Genomic DNA, 15,803 nt, shown 5'->3' with positions numbered 1-15,803 from the left:
GGTGGTAACGAGAATGCTAGCGAAAGCACAGACGAAAGTCTGAAGATCAAAAACCTCGAGAACAAGATCAATACGTTGATTTCTGCTCAAGAGGTGAAGAAAACGGGCATTCCTTGTCCATACCCAAGGGAGTGGGAATCAATCCCATATCCGGCGAAGTTCAACTTAATCAACTTCACGCTGTTTGATGGGAAGGGTTCACCCACTCAGCATGTGATTTATTTCAAATCACACCTGGGGGTAATCTCCGGTAATGAGCCTCTGATGGTGCGGTCATTCGTCGGCACTCTTCGCGGAGCCGCCTTCGATTGGTATCACCGCCTCAAGCCAGGTAGCGTAAATGGCTGGGATGATATGAAAACCAAGTTCCTCGCTAACTTCTTCGATGACGACACCGAGATATCCATCGGGTCGCTGCTCGACGAGAAACAGAAGGACGGGGAGTTAGTCGACACCTTCATCAAAAGGTTCCATAACAAGGCGATGAATTGCCAGGACCCAATTACTGAGGAGTTTATTCTCCAGACCTGCCACAACAATCTGTCCTTGGACGTGTTGGAAGCAATGGGGACAGCACCGTCCAAAACCTGGAAGGTCCAAGGGGAGCAAGCTGAGCGATTTCTCGGGAGAAAGAAGGCGGAGAGAGGCCAACAAGCGGCGAACGCAACGCAGAATTTCAACCCGAGGGGGAAAGGTAAGGCATACGCTAATGCAGTTGATGCTAATCAGACTTTTCAATTGCAACCTCAGCAACAGCAGCAGCAAGGTCCTTTACACCGACTGAAGGCTGGACCAATCACATCCAAAGTATTCCAGCCTCTTCTATAAAAGAAACGAGTCCGGAACGCTTTGGAGGGGGTATCTGTAGGCATCGAAAATTGCCTATAGGTCTCCACGAACAGCTCAGTGTTAAGGAACGACAATGAACGTCACTATCTGGTTCACAGGAGTTCGATTGACGTCGGTGAACGCTTGAAGTGAATCGACGAACTACGTGAGCTGACAGAATTTCGGAATAACGAAGGCACAGGCTAATCGAGAGCCCCGCGATGTTTACAAAAAGAACAACGCCTTTCGTGTCTCGTTCGTTCCACAGATAATCCAACCATCGGGGCTGATAGAACTCTTCGTCAGAATTCCAACGCAATTCGAATCATTAAAATCTGAGTTCGGACGAAGAATTTATACCAGAGGTGTCCTAGATTTTTGGGGACGCCCCAGGGGTGTTGCCTATAAATAGAAGCCTTAGGCCTCACTTTTGAGGATCTGGATTTTTGGAGAGTTGGCGAAGCCCTGCTACAGTGAAGAGTGGTCGAGCGTGTTTGGACATAATTATGTACCAAAATTGCAAGTGCACAATTTATCAAGTTATAGTATAAAAAGATATCGATCCCACGAAGAAGGTGATTTTAAGAGATTATTAAACTTGGTTCTTATATTTTGTGCATGACAATTAGGAATAAAGAATAAGTGTGAATGTGATTTTGTTGAGTGATTGTTATGAATATATGATAATAAATTGAATTTTAGAGGAGAGAAGGAAGAATTAAAGAATAAATGAAATCATAAGGCAAGAAATATGAATTAATAAAATCAAGAAATAAAACCAAAAATGAAAAGAAAATTTAAGAAAGTTAAGATGAAGGATTCAAAAGAGGTAAGAAATCTAGAATATAATCCACTAACCAATTTCAATTACAAAATATAAACTATTCTCTTTTTATCATATTTCAACTTAGATTTATTAAGCATAGATTATCAAACCATTTAAGGAAAGTGTAACCTATCAAATTATCATCTAAGCTAAAATTACTATTCATGATAAGAACAACAACATGATAATAATCCTAGAATTCATAAGCATAACCTATCAAACCATTTAAGATAAGCATAGATTATCAAATTCTTCTTCTACCGATTAGTTCTCTAGTTGATTATCCTAAACATGAACATTTTAAGTGCAAGAGAATAATTCATACAATATAAAAGAAATTAGACTAGTTTCATACAATTCTAAGATTCCTACAAGAATTAAATTCACATCTTAAGAAATAAAAACAAGAAAAAGAAGACTAATTACAAAATTAAAAAGAAAAGAAAAATCTAAACTATGAACAAGAAATAAATCTAATTACAAAGAAAATAAAAATCTAAACTACAAAATAAATTGCAGAAATTAAATGCAAGAAAAATAAATCTACTCTACAAATTAAAGTGCAAAAAGAAATAAAAAAGACAAGAAAGTAAATCTATACTACAAGCATGAATTTAAATCTAACTAATAAGCAATAATAAAGAAATTACAAAAAAGAAATAAAAGAGAAAAGAAATGCAAACCTTCAAATTGCTCTTCATCTCCATCCTCATCATTCCATAAAGAGGAAAAAGAACAAATTTAAAGAGGAAAAAATTATTTTTATTAATTGCAAACCTTTAACCCCTCACTCTCTACCCCTATTTATAGTAATCTTCAATGAATATGAGCCATTGGATTTGTCTTGAGCCCCAAGCCACAATCTCCACCATTGAATTTGCTTTTTGTTCTTCTCTACCATAAGAGGCCCAATTGATTTATTTGAAAAAAATCAAAATCCAATCAAGTCCATAGCAACCAAATCCACTATTTATTTAAGCAATGCACTTGATTTTCGGTACTGTAGCAGTCCAAAGAAAAGAGCACCGGTCTTGTAAAGTTTGCAGGCCCATGAAATTTCGTTGATTGAAGAGCTGCAGCAATATATTTTTTTTTTGTTTTGCATTTGATCAAGTCCGGCTCATTTGAGTTCCCATTGAGAAAAAAATGAATGCAGCCCAAGTCAAGCAATCTCCGGCCCATGTGGATTAAATCCATTTGATTTTCTTCACATGCTTTTGATTTCGGCCCACTGCAGCAAAGTCCACAAGCAACCAAATAAAATCCGGTCTCCTTTCATCCAAATCTTTGCATAAAAGCCCATTCATTCCAACTATTTGCATAAAAATCCAATCTTGTTTCCCTTGTGTAATCTTTTTGCTTTGGGCCTTCACAAATTCGAAAATTTCATTTTGGCTTCTTAAATCATTTCTTCATTTAATCAATGGGTTTTTATTGAGAGATGGGAATTTGAGATTTATTCTTCATTAACCTGCAATTAAACATAAAAACAGTTATTAGTGGTATATTTATTCATATAAAATAGATAATGAGGGTATAAAACTGTAATAAAATGTGATTATCAGAGCGCTTCAACACAAGAGAGGTCTTCATCAGATTCGTATCACCCGTGTCCGTTCCTTAGCATTACCCTTCGCCGGTAATCCTAAGAAGAGCAAATATCTCGCTTTAGCCGAGATAGGCGCTTCAAGCTCCTAGATCTCCTCGCGGATCGACGAAGCTCTGCCTGATTTTTCTGGATCAGATCTGATTGCCAGGTAGTCCACGGATATCGACGTCCCCGTCACAGGCTGAAGACCCACGCAAGCAAGAGACGGTAAACGGATCTTGTGTTTATTTTCAAGAAAGTTGTAATTTTTATTTTCGTTATTTGAATTCATTTGTAACGTTTGAAGTTTCTAATGAAATCAATGATGAAGGCAACTTTTGACGAAAACAAGCTGGCGACCACAGTGGGAGCCAACGGCCTCGCTGCCGAGGCCGTCGTGACGCAACCGGCATTCAAGATCCGGGTGAACGAAGAGATCGAATACGAGTTCGATCAACAGAAGTTTGAAGAGTACCTCTCTTCCTCCTCCTCCATATCCGCCTCTCCAAACAGGCGTAGGAAGACTTCATCTTCCAATAGTGCTCGCGGGCTCTCAGGATCGAAGATCCAAGATCCCCTCGCCGCCGTCGCACCTACTCCCCGCGACGTCCCTGCAGCATCCAAAGAAGTCAAAGCTGCAGATCCGGACCTCCCCTCCGCCGTGAAGGCGAACGGCGCCAAAGACGGCGTCAACGCCTTGCGCGACAACTGGCCAAGGCCGCAGAATCGATGGATGGGATCCGCTACAATGAGGATCTAAAGTCCAGGCAGCGCCAGGAGCAACAACGGCAAACCGCCAACACCTCCTCCAAGACAGAGACGAACGAATGGGTTCGTGTCAAGAGGAATCGCTCAACCCTCGAAGAGCGAATCAAGAAACGCCGCGCATTGGTTGCGCATGCCCGAGTCCTTCTGCAGAAAGCGGAAGAGATGCAGAAAGAAGAGACGGTCAAGAATCCGTCAAAACACAAGCAGGTGTGGGTGCTAAAGGCAAAGCCGGCACCTAAGACAAGAGGGGACGGAATTGCCGTCCAACCTTCATCAAATCCAGATCCCGTTCCCTTCGCCCCCGCACCTCCGGCGGAGTCAGGTAAGAACATGGATCCTTCAAGATCCAGGGTTCCGTTGAAAGGCCGTCTCGGTCCCTTACCGGAGAACCGAGGTAAAGCACCTGTCAAGGAGCGATTGGGTCCGTTGAAAGGTCCCCAAATGACGAACCAGACTGGGGGTCGTGTTAATCCCTCCAAGAAAGATAACAAAGGGAAAGCCCCAGTTACCGACCGCATTGGATTGCGTGTCGAAGTTCAAGAGCCCGTTAAGTTTTTACGCTCGCAAAAGCGTAGACTTGAACGAGCGACTTCTGAAAACGCTAATAAAGCGTCATATCCCCAGAGGGAAACACATTCGTCTGATGATGATTGTGTTATACCTGGGAAGTCATGCCAACACTCTATGGGTTGCTCCAGTTATCAAACTGATGAGTTGTACTATAGAGCTGGGGGTGCGAGTAAGTCTCGAAAGAGAGATGCTCGAGACACGGAACCTCACTGCCCGTGTGCCAACATCATCAGGGCGGTGTTATCAGAATGCTGCTGTTCTAAAACCCCAAAGAGAGTCTCGGTATTCGAGAGGATTTCCAAGCCAAGGCGTTTTCGTGGGAAGAAGTTCGTTCGCCAAGAGGACGAATTCCTAGAAGTGTCTGTTAATATGACCGGCAGAGGCAAATCGACGCGACCCTCTAGCTCAGATCAACTTGCCGAAGCGTCCCACCGCATGAGTCGATTGCGGTCAGGGATCAATGGGCGAAAGAATTACCAAAGAATGCAAAAGAGACTTCCTTTGGAAGAGGAGGCATCAGATGCTGACTCCGACTCCTACTCCGCTATAGCATCCGAGGACACGGCGTCTAGTGCGGGGCAACCTTACGAGTCACTCATGATCAGCGCCGAACAAGTAACCAAGATGCTTGAAGATGCCCTGACTAGGCAGAAGGAAGCTTTCAAATTCGAGATGGAGATGGCCATGCAACAGATGACTCACCAAGGAGAACCCAGTCGTCGCAATAATCCGAATCAAGAGGAGAATGAACGGGGAGAGGATAATGTTAACATAACTATCCCTCCTATCAACAACAATAATGGAGGCGGTCCTTCGGATGATAATACGAAGGAAGACCACGTTACCTCTCCCAGAAACCACTCGAATACAGATACGAGTGAAGACAAGAAAATGAAGGACTTGGAGAGCAAAATCAACGCGTTGATGAATGCTCAAGAAGTGAAACGGTCCGGCATACCATGTCCATACCCAAGGGAGTGGGAATCAATTCCGTATCCGGCAAAGTTTAATTTAATCAACTTTACGTCGTTTGATGGGAAGGGTTCCCCTACCCAACACTTAATATATTTTAATTCACATTTAGGAATCATTTCTGGGAATGAACCTCTTATGGTGCGGTCATTCGTCGGCACTCTTCGCGGAGCAGCCTTCGACTGGTATCACCGCCTCAAGCCCGGGAGTATCAGCAGTTGGGACGACATGGAAGATATGTTTCTGACAAACTTCTTCGATGACGACACCGAAATCTCAATCGGTACACTATTCGATGAGAAGCAGAAGAATGGTGAGATGGTCGAAAACTTCGTTAAGAGATTCCGAAACAAAGCAATGAACTGCAGGGATCCGGTCAGTGAAGATTTTATCCTCGAGACTTGTCACAATAATCTTTCATTGGACATCCTCGAAGCTATGGGAATGACACCCTCTTCGCGGAGCAGCCTTCGATTGGTATCGCCGCCTCAAGCCGGGGAGTATCAGCAGTTGGGATGACATGGAGGACATGTTTCTGACAAACTTCTTCGACGACGACACCGAGATTTCAATCGGCACACTGTTTGACGAGAAACAGAAAAATGATGAGACGGTCGAAAACTTCGTGAAGAGATTCTGAAACAAAGCAATGAACTGCAGGGATCCGGTCAGTGAAGATTTTATCCTCGAGACTTGTCACAATAATCTTTCATTGGACATCCTCGAAGCTAGGGGAATGGCACCGCCAAAGACCTGGAAGGACTTAAAGGTGCGAGGAGAACGAGCCGAACGATTCCTTAAAAGGAAGAAGGCGGAAAGGGGTCAAATAGCAAATAATGCTCCGCAACCAAACTTTGTCCCTAAGGGTAAAGGAAAAGCACATGCAAATGCCGTGGACGCGAATCAAATGTTCGAGGTGAAAGCGCAACCGCAACAGCAGTAGCAAAAGGCGCCTCAACAATCAAGGTGGCAACAGCAGACCCAGAAGCCAAAAGCCTCGGAGCCGAAGTTCCCAAAAGTCTATTCGTTCAAAGAGGATGAAGTTCCCGGTATCTTCAAGTACCTCATTGAGAATAACAAGATCAAATTACCTCCAGTCCAGGATCAGGAAGATGCTAAGAGAATCAATGATCCAAAATACTGCGCATTTCATAAAGCGGTGCACCATCCTACCAAGGCATGCTACGTCCTTAAAGATAAGATTCAAGCTCTGATCGATGTCGGGGTCATCACTATGAAGCAGCGCGAAAAGGAGAAGAAAGTGGGAGCAAAATGCAGTATCAATTAGTTTCGGTCTGCTCCCTTGAAGCTGGTTCCAGCTTAGCTAAGTAATAAAATTGCAGCAAGTGAAGACGGTGAACAGATGATCCTCAGCAAGGCAGCGCCCAAGCGTAGCGGAAAAAAGAGACTGTGGCCCGCACACAGCCCCAGAATGGTGAGATTCTTTGGGTTAAATAACCAAGATTTGTGGAGATGAACAAATGGACTGGAACCTCTCAAGAAAAAAGTCAAAAAGGTAAAAAGTAAGTCTTGTTATGGAAGGCTTCTGCTATTCCACAGGAGAAGATGACGAAGAAATTCCCCGCCTTCCCGCTTTCCCTAAAGCATGAACAGGAGGCCTTTGACAACCGCGACAGTGGGAATGCAGTATCAAGCTACAAGTACCGCGGAATGCTTCCGAGCAATTAGGCACCCAAAACCGCTCCTTTCCAAGACATTGGAAGGGGGACTGGGAATTGGCACAACTCCCCCAACACCTGTAGATACGGAGAAAGTCCAACAAAAGGAGAAAGGGAAAGAACCTCTACGCCAATAAGTCCAAAACCCGAGGCAGTCTCGATTCAATCATCCGATTGCGAGAGACAGACCGGGAAATGCAAGCTCTCCGCCCCATTTTGACATCATGGCGCAGTTAGCCAATATCCCGGCTAGGATAACCCTATACGAGCTGTTGCGTCTTTCCAAGGATACAAGGAAAGCATTACAAGAGGCCTTGAGTGACTCTGAAGCTTTTCTAACTCGAATCAAGCCATCTCCTGAAGGACCAGAGCCGTCAGCTCAACACTGCAATCTCGCGGCGCATCATTTTCCATGCATCTCTTTTACCAAAGAAGACATGCAGACGAAGAACTCAAAGCATGATCGGCCTTTGTATTTCACAGGGCACATTGGCTCCAGCATGGTCAACCGGATCCAAGTTGATCCGGGTTCTGCTGTTAGCATCATGCCATTCCGACTGATGCATCATCTTGGAATCCCGACTAGCAAACTAGCCTCCACCGGTACTACGATTTACGGATTCAACACCAGCGGGTCCAAACCCTTGGGAAAAATTCGAATCAAATGCCAGATCGGGGATTTAAAATCAGAAGTTACCTGCTATGTGATTGACGCAGAAACGTCCTATAACTTACTATTGGGTCGACCTTGGATCCACGGTAACCTTATAGTCCCGTCAACTCTGCATCAATGCCTCAAGTACGTGGACTCAAATAATGAAGTCAAGACGGTGGTCGCGGATAAGCAACCGTTTAAGGGATTAGAGAACTATTTCACTGATTCCCTTCTATACGGCGCCGAATCCGATACTGAACCATCGGCCCAAGGAACGGACAGCGGAGATGAAGCTGACACCGAAACTGGGTTTGATTATGATGGTGGTTTTGTACTTAATGACATTGTACCCATTGTAATCAATCTTGACGATGATAAATCATCGGAAAGTAGTTGTAATTGGCAACTTGCCGAAGAACTATCAATAAACGATGATTTAGAGTACTCGATGTGTCTTGATAATGTCACTAAAAAGCTTTATGATAACCCTGATTTGTACATGCCTCTTCAATCATTTTGCATGACGAAAAAGCAGGTACAAGATCCATGCGGAGCAACACTTGTCATCCCCGCGGGAATAGGGGGTGGAAAAGAAGTCGTCTACGGAAAAGGAAAAGAAGCTCCGATACCCGATCACTTCTTAGAAGAGAAAGATGATGATGATAAACCCACTCCTCACTTATTTAGGTATGACGCAAAAGCGCGCGATCTAATGGAGAGGTATGGATATGACTTCACACTCAGAGAGGGTCTTTGCTTTGGTCGAGGTCCGCGAGTTCCACCTCGAATGGCCTATGTGCCGAAGGGAAAACCCGATGATTATTATCGCCATAAAAGAGGTCTTGGTTATGTCTCCTCATCTGACGACGAATGTTGCTGGCAAGTCATCGATCAAATTGCTAACAAGGCTGAAAAAGGATACTCTTCTGACTCTTCGGCTTGGGATTCCGACGCTAGCCTTGGTGAAATGTTCAAAAAGTTGATGTCGAACATGGTTACGGTCGATCCTACCACAATAGAGGAAGACGACCAAATGCCGACATGGGAAGATCCTTGGGTTCATCACCTAAACATGCAGTATGGTGATAGGTTCGAACAAAGAGAACCTCCTACCGAAGATCAAGTGGTCCAAGTGAATATAGGAAGTGAGGAAAATCCGAAGCCGATATTCATTAGCGACAGTCTCCTACCCGAGGAGAAAGAAGAATTGATCTTATCAGGGAGTACATCGATGTGTTCGTCTGGAATTATGAAGACATGCCAGGGCTCGATCCAAACGTAGCAGTGCATCGTCTCAATATTAGGTCGGATGTCAAACCTATCAAACAACAACAAAGATGGTTTCGTCCGCAAATGATGGAGGCGATCGAAGCTGAGGTTAAAAAGCTTATTGACTCGGGCTTCGTTAGAGAAGAGCAACATCCAGAGTGGCTTGCCAATATTGTCCCAGTTCTTAAGAAGAACGGGAGGGTCAGGATTTGCATCGACTTTCGAGACCTCAACGCTGCATGCCCAAAAGATGATTTTCCCCTTATTATCACGGATGTCATCATCGACAATACGTGCGGGTTCGAAAGGATGTCCTTCATGGATGGTTTCTCTGGTTATAACCAAATAAAGATGCATCCAGATGATGAAAAGCATACCGCATTTAGAACGCCTCTCGGCGTCTTCTGCTACACAGTTATGCCCTTCGGCTTAAAGAATGCAGGGGCTACATATCAGCGAGCCATGTCAAAGATCTTTCAGGAGCATCTCCGAAAGACTGTCGAATGCTAAATAGATGATTTGGTCGTGAAAAGTCGTGATAAAAAAGATCACATTAAGGACTTGAAGACCATGTTCGACTTGATGCGAGCCCATCAATTGAAGATGAATCCTACCAAGTCTTTCCTCGGAATGTCTAGTGGTAAATTCCTGGGATTCGTCGTTATCACCAAAGGTATTCACATCGATCCTGATAAGGTAAAGGCAATTAATGAATTGCAACCTCCGAGAAACCTTAAGGAGCTTAGAGGATTGTAAGGGCGATTAGCTTATATTCTTCGGTTCATCTCGAACCTCTCAGGAAAATGCCAACCATTCTCCAACCTCACAAAGAAGGGCGTATCTTTTGTATGGGATGACGCTTGTCAAAAGGCATTCGAGAGTATTAAAGAATATCTCTCGAAACCTCCTGTACTCGTTGCACCAAAATCGGGCAAACCGTTCTATTGAGTGCATTACTTGCACAAGATGATGATAACGGTCATGAGCAGGCTGTTTATTATTTAAGCCGAACCATGGTAGGCGCTGAATCTCGATATCCTATGATTGAAAGAGAATGTCTCGCCTTGGTGTTTGCTATTCAGAAGATGCGGCATTATCTGGTTGGACAGACCATTTATGTTATCTCTAAAGTTAACCCAGTACGAGTGTTCATGACTCAACCAGCTTCCGTGAGCTGGTGATTAGCAAAATGGGCCTTACTCTTGTCCCAATAAGACTTGCATTTTAAACAACAGAAGTCAGTAAAAGGACAGACCATCTGTGATCTCCTGGCAGACAATCCAACTACAGATACCGCCGAGATATATGACGACCTACCCGATGAAACCCACGAAGTCAATGCGACTTCACACCAACAAGTATGGCGTTTATACTTCGACGGCGCTTCGCGAGCAACTAATGTTGCAAGTGCTCCTGGAAGTTCTAAGATTTCTTCCGGAGTTGGAGTTGTCTTAGTTTCCCCGGGAAAACACGTGATGCCTCGAGCTTACTCGTTGACTGGACCGTGCTCAAATAACGTAGCCGAATATAATACATTACTCATAGGACTCAGTTTTGTTAAAGAACTGGGGGTGGAGTATCTCGAAGCCTTCTGCGATTCTCAACTGATAGTTAAACAAGTTCAAGGAGAGTACGAGGTTCGAAGCCAAGATTTAATACCATACCATAAGATGGCAGTGGAGATGGTAGAATCATTCGAAGGATTCTTTATCGAACATATTCCACGGCTACAGAATACCTATGCAGACGCGTTAGCAGCATTGGCCGTATCTCTGGCACAACCTCCCGAAGCAGAGCAGTTTTTTACGGTAAGAACTCACCAACTCCTAGTACCGCTTTACAATGAAGATGCCAAGGAAGAGGAGGTTCAGGAGGTGCACGCTACTCAAGTCGAGTTCGAACCACGAGATTGGCGTTTCCTGATCATCGACTATGTCTTGCATGGAATCTTGCCAGAAGATGTGAAGGAAAGAGAGTCAATCAGACGAAGAGCACCAAGATTCTACTATAATACGGAGAATCGAATGCTATACCGCAGGGGGTACGATGGGTTGCTAGCACGTTGCTTATCAACCAAGGAAGCTGAAGAGGTCCTTAGGGAGGTGCATGAAGGAGAGTGTGACGCACACCAACCTGGTCCCATGCTTTATGACCGCATCAGAAGAATGAGATATTTTTGGCCTTTCATGATGAGTGATGCAATCACATATGCCCGAAAGTGTAATGCATGTCAAATACATGGGAATTATATGCACCAACATCCGGAGCATCTGCATCCTTCGGTTACGTCATGACCGTTCGAGACTTGGGGAATGGACATTGTTGGCCTTATAAATCTCCCATCAGTCAAAGGTGACCGGTTCATCCTGACAATTACCGATTACTTCTCCAAATGGGCTGAAGCAGTTCAATTACCGATTACTTCTCCAAATGGGCTGAAGCAGTTCCACTCAGAGAAGTTAAAACGAATAACGTCATTGCATTCATCAAGCACCATATCATCTACTGAAGCAGTTCCACTCAGAGAAGTTAAAACGAATAACGTCATTGCATTCATCAAGCACCATATCATCTACAGGTATGGTGTTCCGAGACGAATCATACATGACAACGGTCCTCAATTTGTCAGCAACGCCTTCATAAGGTTTTGCGAAAAGTTTAAAATTCAGGATATCTCGTCAACGGCTTATAATCCCACAGCAAATGGATTAGCTGAAGCCTTCAACAAGACTATCATAAAACTATTGTCAAAAATCGTGAAGAATAACAAGCGGGATTAGGATGACAAGCTCGGCGCGGCTCTATGGGCCTATCGTACCACGGTGCGCACACCGACTGGCGCAACCCCATATTCATTGGTATACGGATGTGAAGCTATTCTCCCTTTGGAGATTCAAATCCCGTCACTTCGAATTGCCTTCGCAACCCAGATGATGACCGAAGAACAACATCAGAAACGCCTCGAAGAACTCGAGAGGCTCGATGAAAAGCGCCTGGAAGCTCAACAACATATTGAGTTTTACCAAGCTAGAATTTCTCGAGCCTTCGACAAAAAGGTTCGACAAAGGAGTTTCAAAGAAGGGGATTTGGTTCTAGCTGAAAGGCGGCCTATAATCCTTAATTCCAAGAAGAAGGGCAAATTTGAACCCAAATGGGAAGGGCCAATCGTAGTAGAGACAGTTTACTCGAGCGGCGCATATCGCTTAGTCACCAAGGATGGTGACCGGCTTATGATGCCAATAAATGGCAAATTCCTGAAAAAATACTATCCTTAGTATCTTCAAGATAACCAATGTATTGGGAAGTTCCCGGAAGAATATCACATGGGTATTCTTAGGGATAACCCAGTCATTGTAGAATTCCGAACGCCGAAATGTTTCTTCTTGTCAAACTCTAACTCTCATGAGTTATTTTTGTGAGATGAGATCTAGTCCTTTGATGGATTAATCTTTCCTCACCAAACCATATGTTGATCAAACCAATTGATGGTGGATCCACTAAAATTTCCATCTATCAGTCATTGGCATTTCTCAAACTCAGCAAGTTAGGTCCTAATCGCCTAGCGTTAAAGTCTTCCTTTGAGTGATAATACGAGTTAGCACTTTCTTTGCTACCTATATTCCACTTTCTTTGCTTCCAGGTCAAACCTATAAAAGTTAGGGCCAAAGCCAAATTCCTCTCTCGATTCCTTTCATGAACGAGAGGTCCACTTTCAGTTTGAACAATCAAACCTATGAAAGTTAGGATTGTTCCCGATCTCACTTAGGCAAGCCTACAAATAGTTAGGGCTAAGACCGAGTCATTCCTTTTCGATAAACGAAAATCCGCCTTTGTTCCTTTTTCCACCAAACCTATAAAAGTTAGGGTTGAAATTAGGCTTTCCCCTCAATAAATAAGGGATTCTTTGATTCAAATGACCAATCCTATAAAAGTTAGGGCCGTTTGAACTTTTCCGATTCTCGGAGTGGAGATCCCACCTTGAGTTTCCTTTCTGACTGTAGATAGAATATAAAATTCTTCCTCTTCAGTCCCGGGAGATAGAATATAAAATTCTTCCTCTCTCGTTTCCCAATCCATCTTTATTCTGATAAAGGACACAATTCCCAACTTCCAATTCGTGCACTTTTGTGCACGGGGAATTTTATCTCAACTCCTAAATAGAGATAAGTCTACGCCTAACACGCGTCGCCGGTTTAGTCTTTCACCGATTGAAAAAGACATCAAGGTCTAAACTTGGGGAATTTTATCCTGAAGCCTAAGTAGGGATGAGTCAACACCTAACACGAGTTGCCGGGTAGCCTATTCTCGTAACAAGGGCGAAGCCTATGTATTCAAAATCATAGCACAAAGTCTTAGAGAATTCACTCTCTTAGCACAACGTTACATGCGGAACGGATTTAGACAATCTGCATGCTAGCCCGATTCAAACGGTGATCGGTAAAGGCACATCAAACCCGTTGAAGGCTGGGGGTTTGCCAAAAATCCCAAAGTCTATGTCTAACACACATTGCCGGTTTAGTCTTTCACCGATTGAAAAAGACACCAAGGTCTAAACTTGGGGAATTTTATCCCGAAGCCTAAGAAGGGATAAGTCATCGCCTAATACGCGGTGCGGGGTACCTTTTCCCTATAAGAAATGGTGAAGTCTATGTATTCAAAGGCATAATATTAAGTCTAAGAAAAGCAATTCTCTTAGCACAACGTTACATATGGAACGGATCTAGACAATTCGCATACTAGCCCGATTCAAACGGTAATCGGTAAAGGCATATCAAACCCGTTGAGGGCTGGGGGTTTGCCAAAAATCCTATAAATTTTATCATTGCTGGGTTCAAAGTAAATAAAAAAATATCATGAAAGAAGCAAATGCGGAGTCTCTAGTAATAGATCAAGTCAAAAGCATATAATAAAAAGCTCGTTAGCCCGAAGGCAACTGACGGCTAAGAACATGGGACTCTAAACTAGAAAGCCTGTCTACATAGCTCTGCTCAAGTTCTGCCTGCAGACTAGCTCGGACAGAGTCTTCGGAACTGCTTAAGATCTTCGCGGCTTCATTCTTCAGCTTCATCAATCTCTCCTGTGTAGATCCCAGCTTCTCGAGCGTCTGTTCACGAGAACGCTCTAATCCAGCCAGGTCTTCTGCAATAAGAGTAACGGACTCCTCGGCGTGCCTCAAGGCCTCCTTCAATCTAGCCACTTCCTCACGGCCGGAATCCAAAGAGCTGAGTAACTCGGCTCTACCTGTATCCTTCCTCGCCACGGTAGCCATCAGCTGCGCAACAGAATGCTCATGTGATCGAAGCTCGCTGCCGTTAAAAAAGGCGGTAAAAAAGCCGAGGTCTGTACGGAAAATGTCTCTGTCAGGATTGGTATCGGCCAAGAGGGCGTGAACATGCTCATATAGAGATGATCGAGATCCTGCAAGTAACAGTGTGGAAGGCTAAGAGATTATCAAATATGATAAGAAAACTTAAGGGCAAATTCCGAGCATACCAATGCCAACGGAGGTCCCCTCGGGCTGAGATCCGACAGGTTCCGAAGTAACTGCAGGAGTAGTCATGGAGGATATATCAACCCCTGTAGGCAAATCGATCATACCTCTCGGCTGTGGCGGGGAAACACCGCTCTCAGGCAAACTATCAGTCCCAGAAACTGTAGTGGCATCAGGCACAACGGCTGGTCCTATAGTTGCACTTCTTTATTAGTCAAAATAAAAATTTAGACAAATAAGGAGGATCGGGGTGATAAGGTCATCTGCATACCTGTAGGTCCATCATCCTCAGGTATCCGGGGAATGCCAAGAGTCATAAGAGTATCAGTCTCGGTGGCTGGTCCTATGATTGCACCCATATATTAGTCAAAAGTCAGATAAATAAAGAGGAGTACGATGTCCCTAAATCGTATGCGTACCTGCAAGTCCGTCACTCCGAGGTAAGCTAGATATGCCGGGAATCGATATTGGGTTAATCCCAATGACTGGCGCTGTAATATTAATCCTTCGTTAGTCAGACAAAAGATCAGGCAAGATGAAGGGAATCAGATATATACCTGTGAATGAATCACTCTCAAAGGGTGGTCCCGCGGTTCTTCTGGTGGCCTGCTCAGCCAACATATCGGCTAATAATCCAGCGTCGGGTCCCGAGGAACCTGGTACAGAGGCACACCTCTGTTCCTCGAAGCCCACATCATAAAAGATCTGATCCTCAGCTGGCTTTTCCATCGCGACATCTGCAGGACAACCAAAATGTTGGAGATATGTATAAGAAGATAAGGAAGAAGGGAAAGCTCAGAAATACCTGCAGCAAGAACAGAAGATTCTCTTTCCCCATGTTTGAGGAGGGTATCATCGGATGTAGATATACCTGAATATGGAACGGTGGGCTCAACACTATTCACCTGTCCAAGATCAATGTTTAGATCGATACCCAGAGAACCGTCATGAAGGGCGTCGCACATCTGCTCCTCTCCAACAGCTGCACGAAAGGAACAGGGACATCAACAACGCTGGGCGCCGACATTAAGTCAGGACGGTGAAGAACGAGCCACGCCATCAGATACGCATAAGGAAGCTCAACCTTCGGACAAGTAAGCTCGGTCGATGGTTTAGAACCCACCCGTGTAAAACCACTGACCAGATACCTAAGCCCG

The 15,803-nt window shown here is 44.2% G+C and overlaps 1 long non-coding RNA gene across 1 annotated transcript; it reads right to left on the bottom strand.

Moving 5' to 3' along the window:
* On the bottom strand, positions 14,536–14,954 carry LOC109824767. The gene is made up of 3 exons (XR_002242765.1): positions 14,918–14,954; positions 14,649–14,837; positions 14,536–14,573 (listed from the first exon to the last, which is right to left on the bottom strand). It is a non-coding gene; the product is annotated as an uncharacterized LOC109824767 (long non-coding RNA).

This window comes from Asparagus officinalis, chromosome 9 (genome assembly GCF_001876935.1).
Source record: "Asparagus officinalis chromosome 9, Aspof.V1, whole genome shotgun sequence".
NCBI lineage: Eukaryota > Viridiplantae > Streptophyta > Magnoliopsida > Asparagales > Asparagaceae > Asparagus > Asparagus officinalis.
Note: the sequence above shows the minus strand (reverse complement) of the source record. Positions and strands in the feature narration are given on the sequence as shown.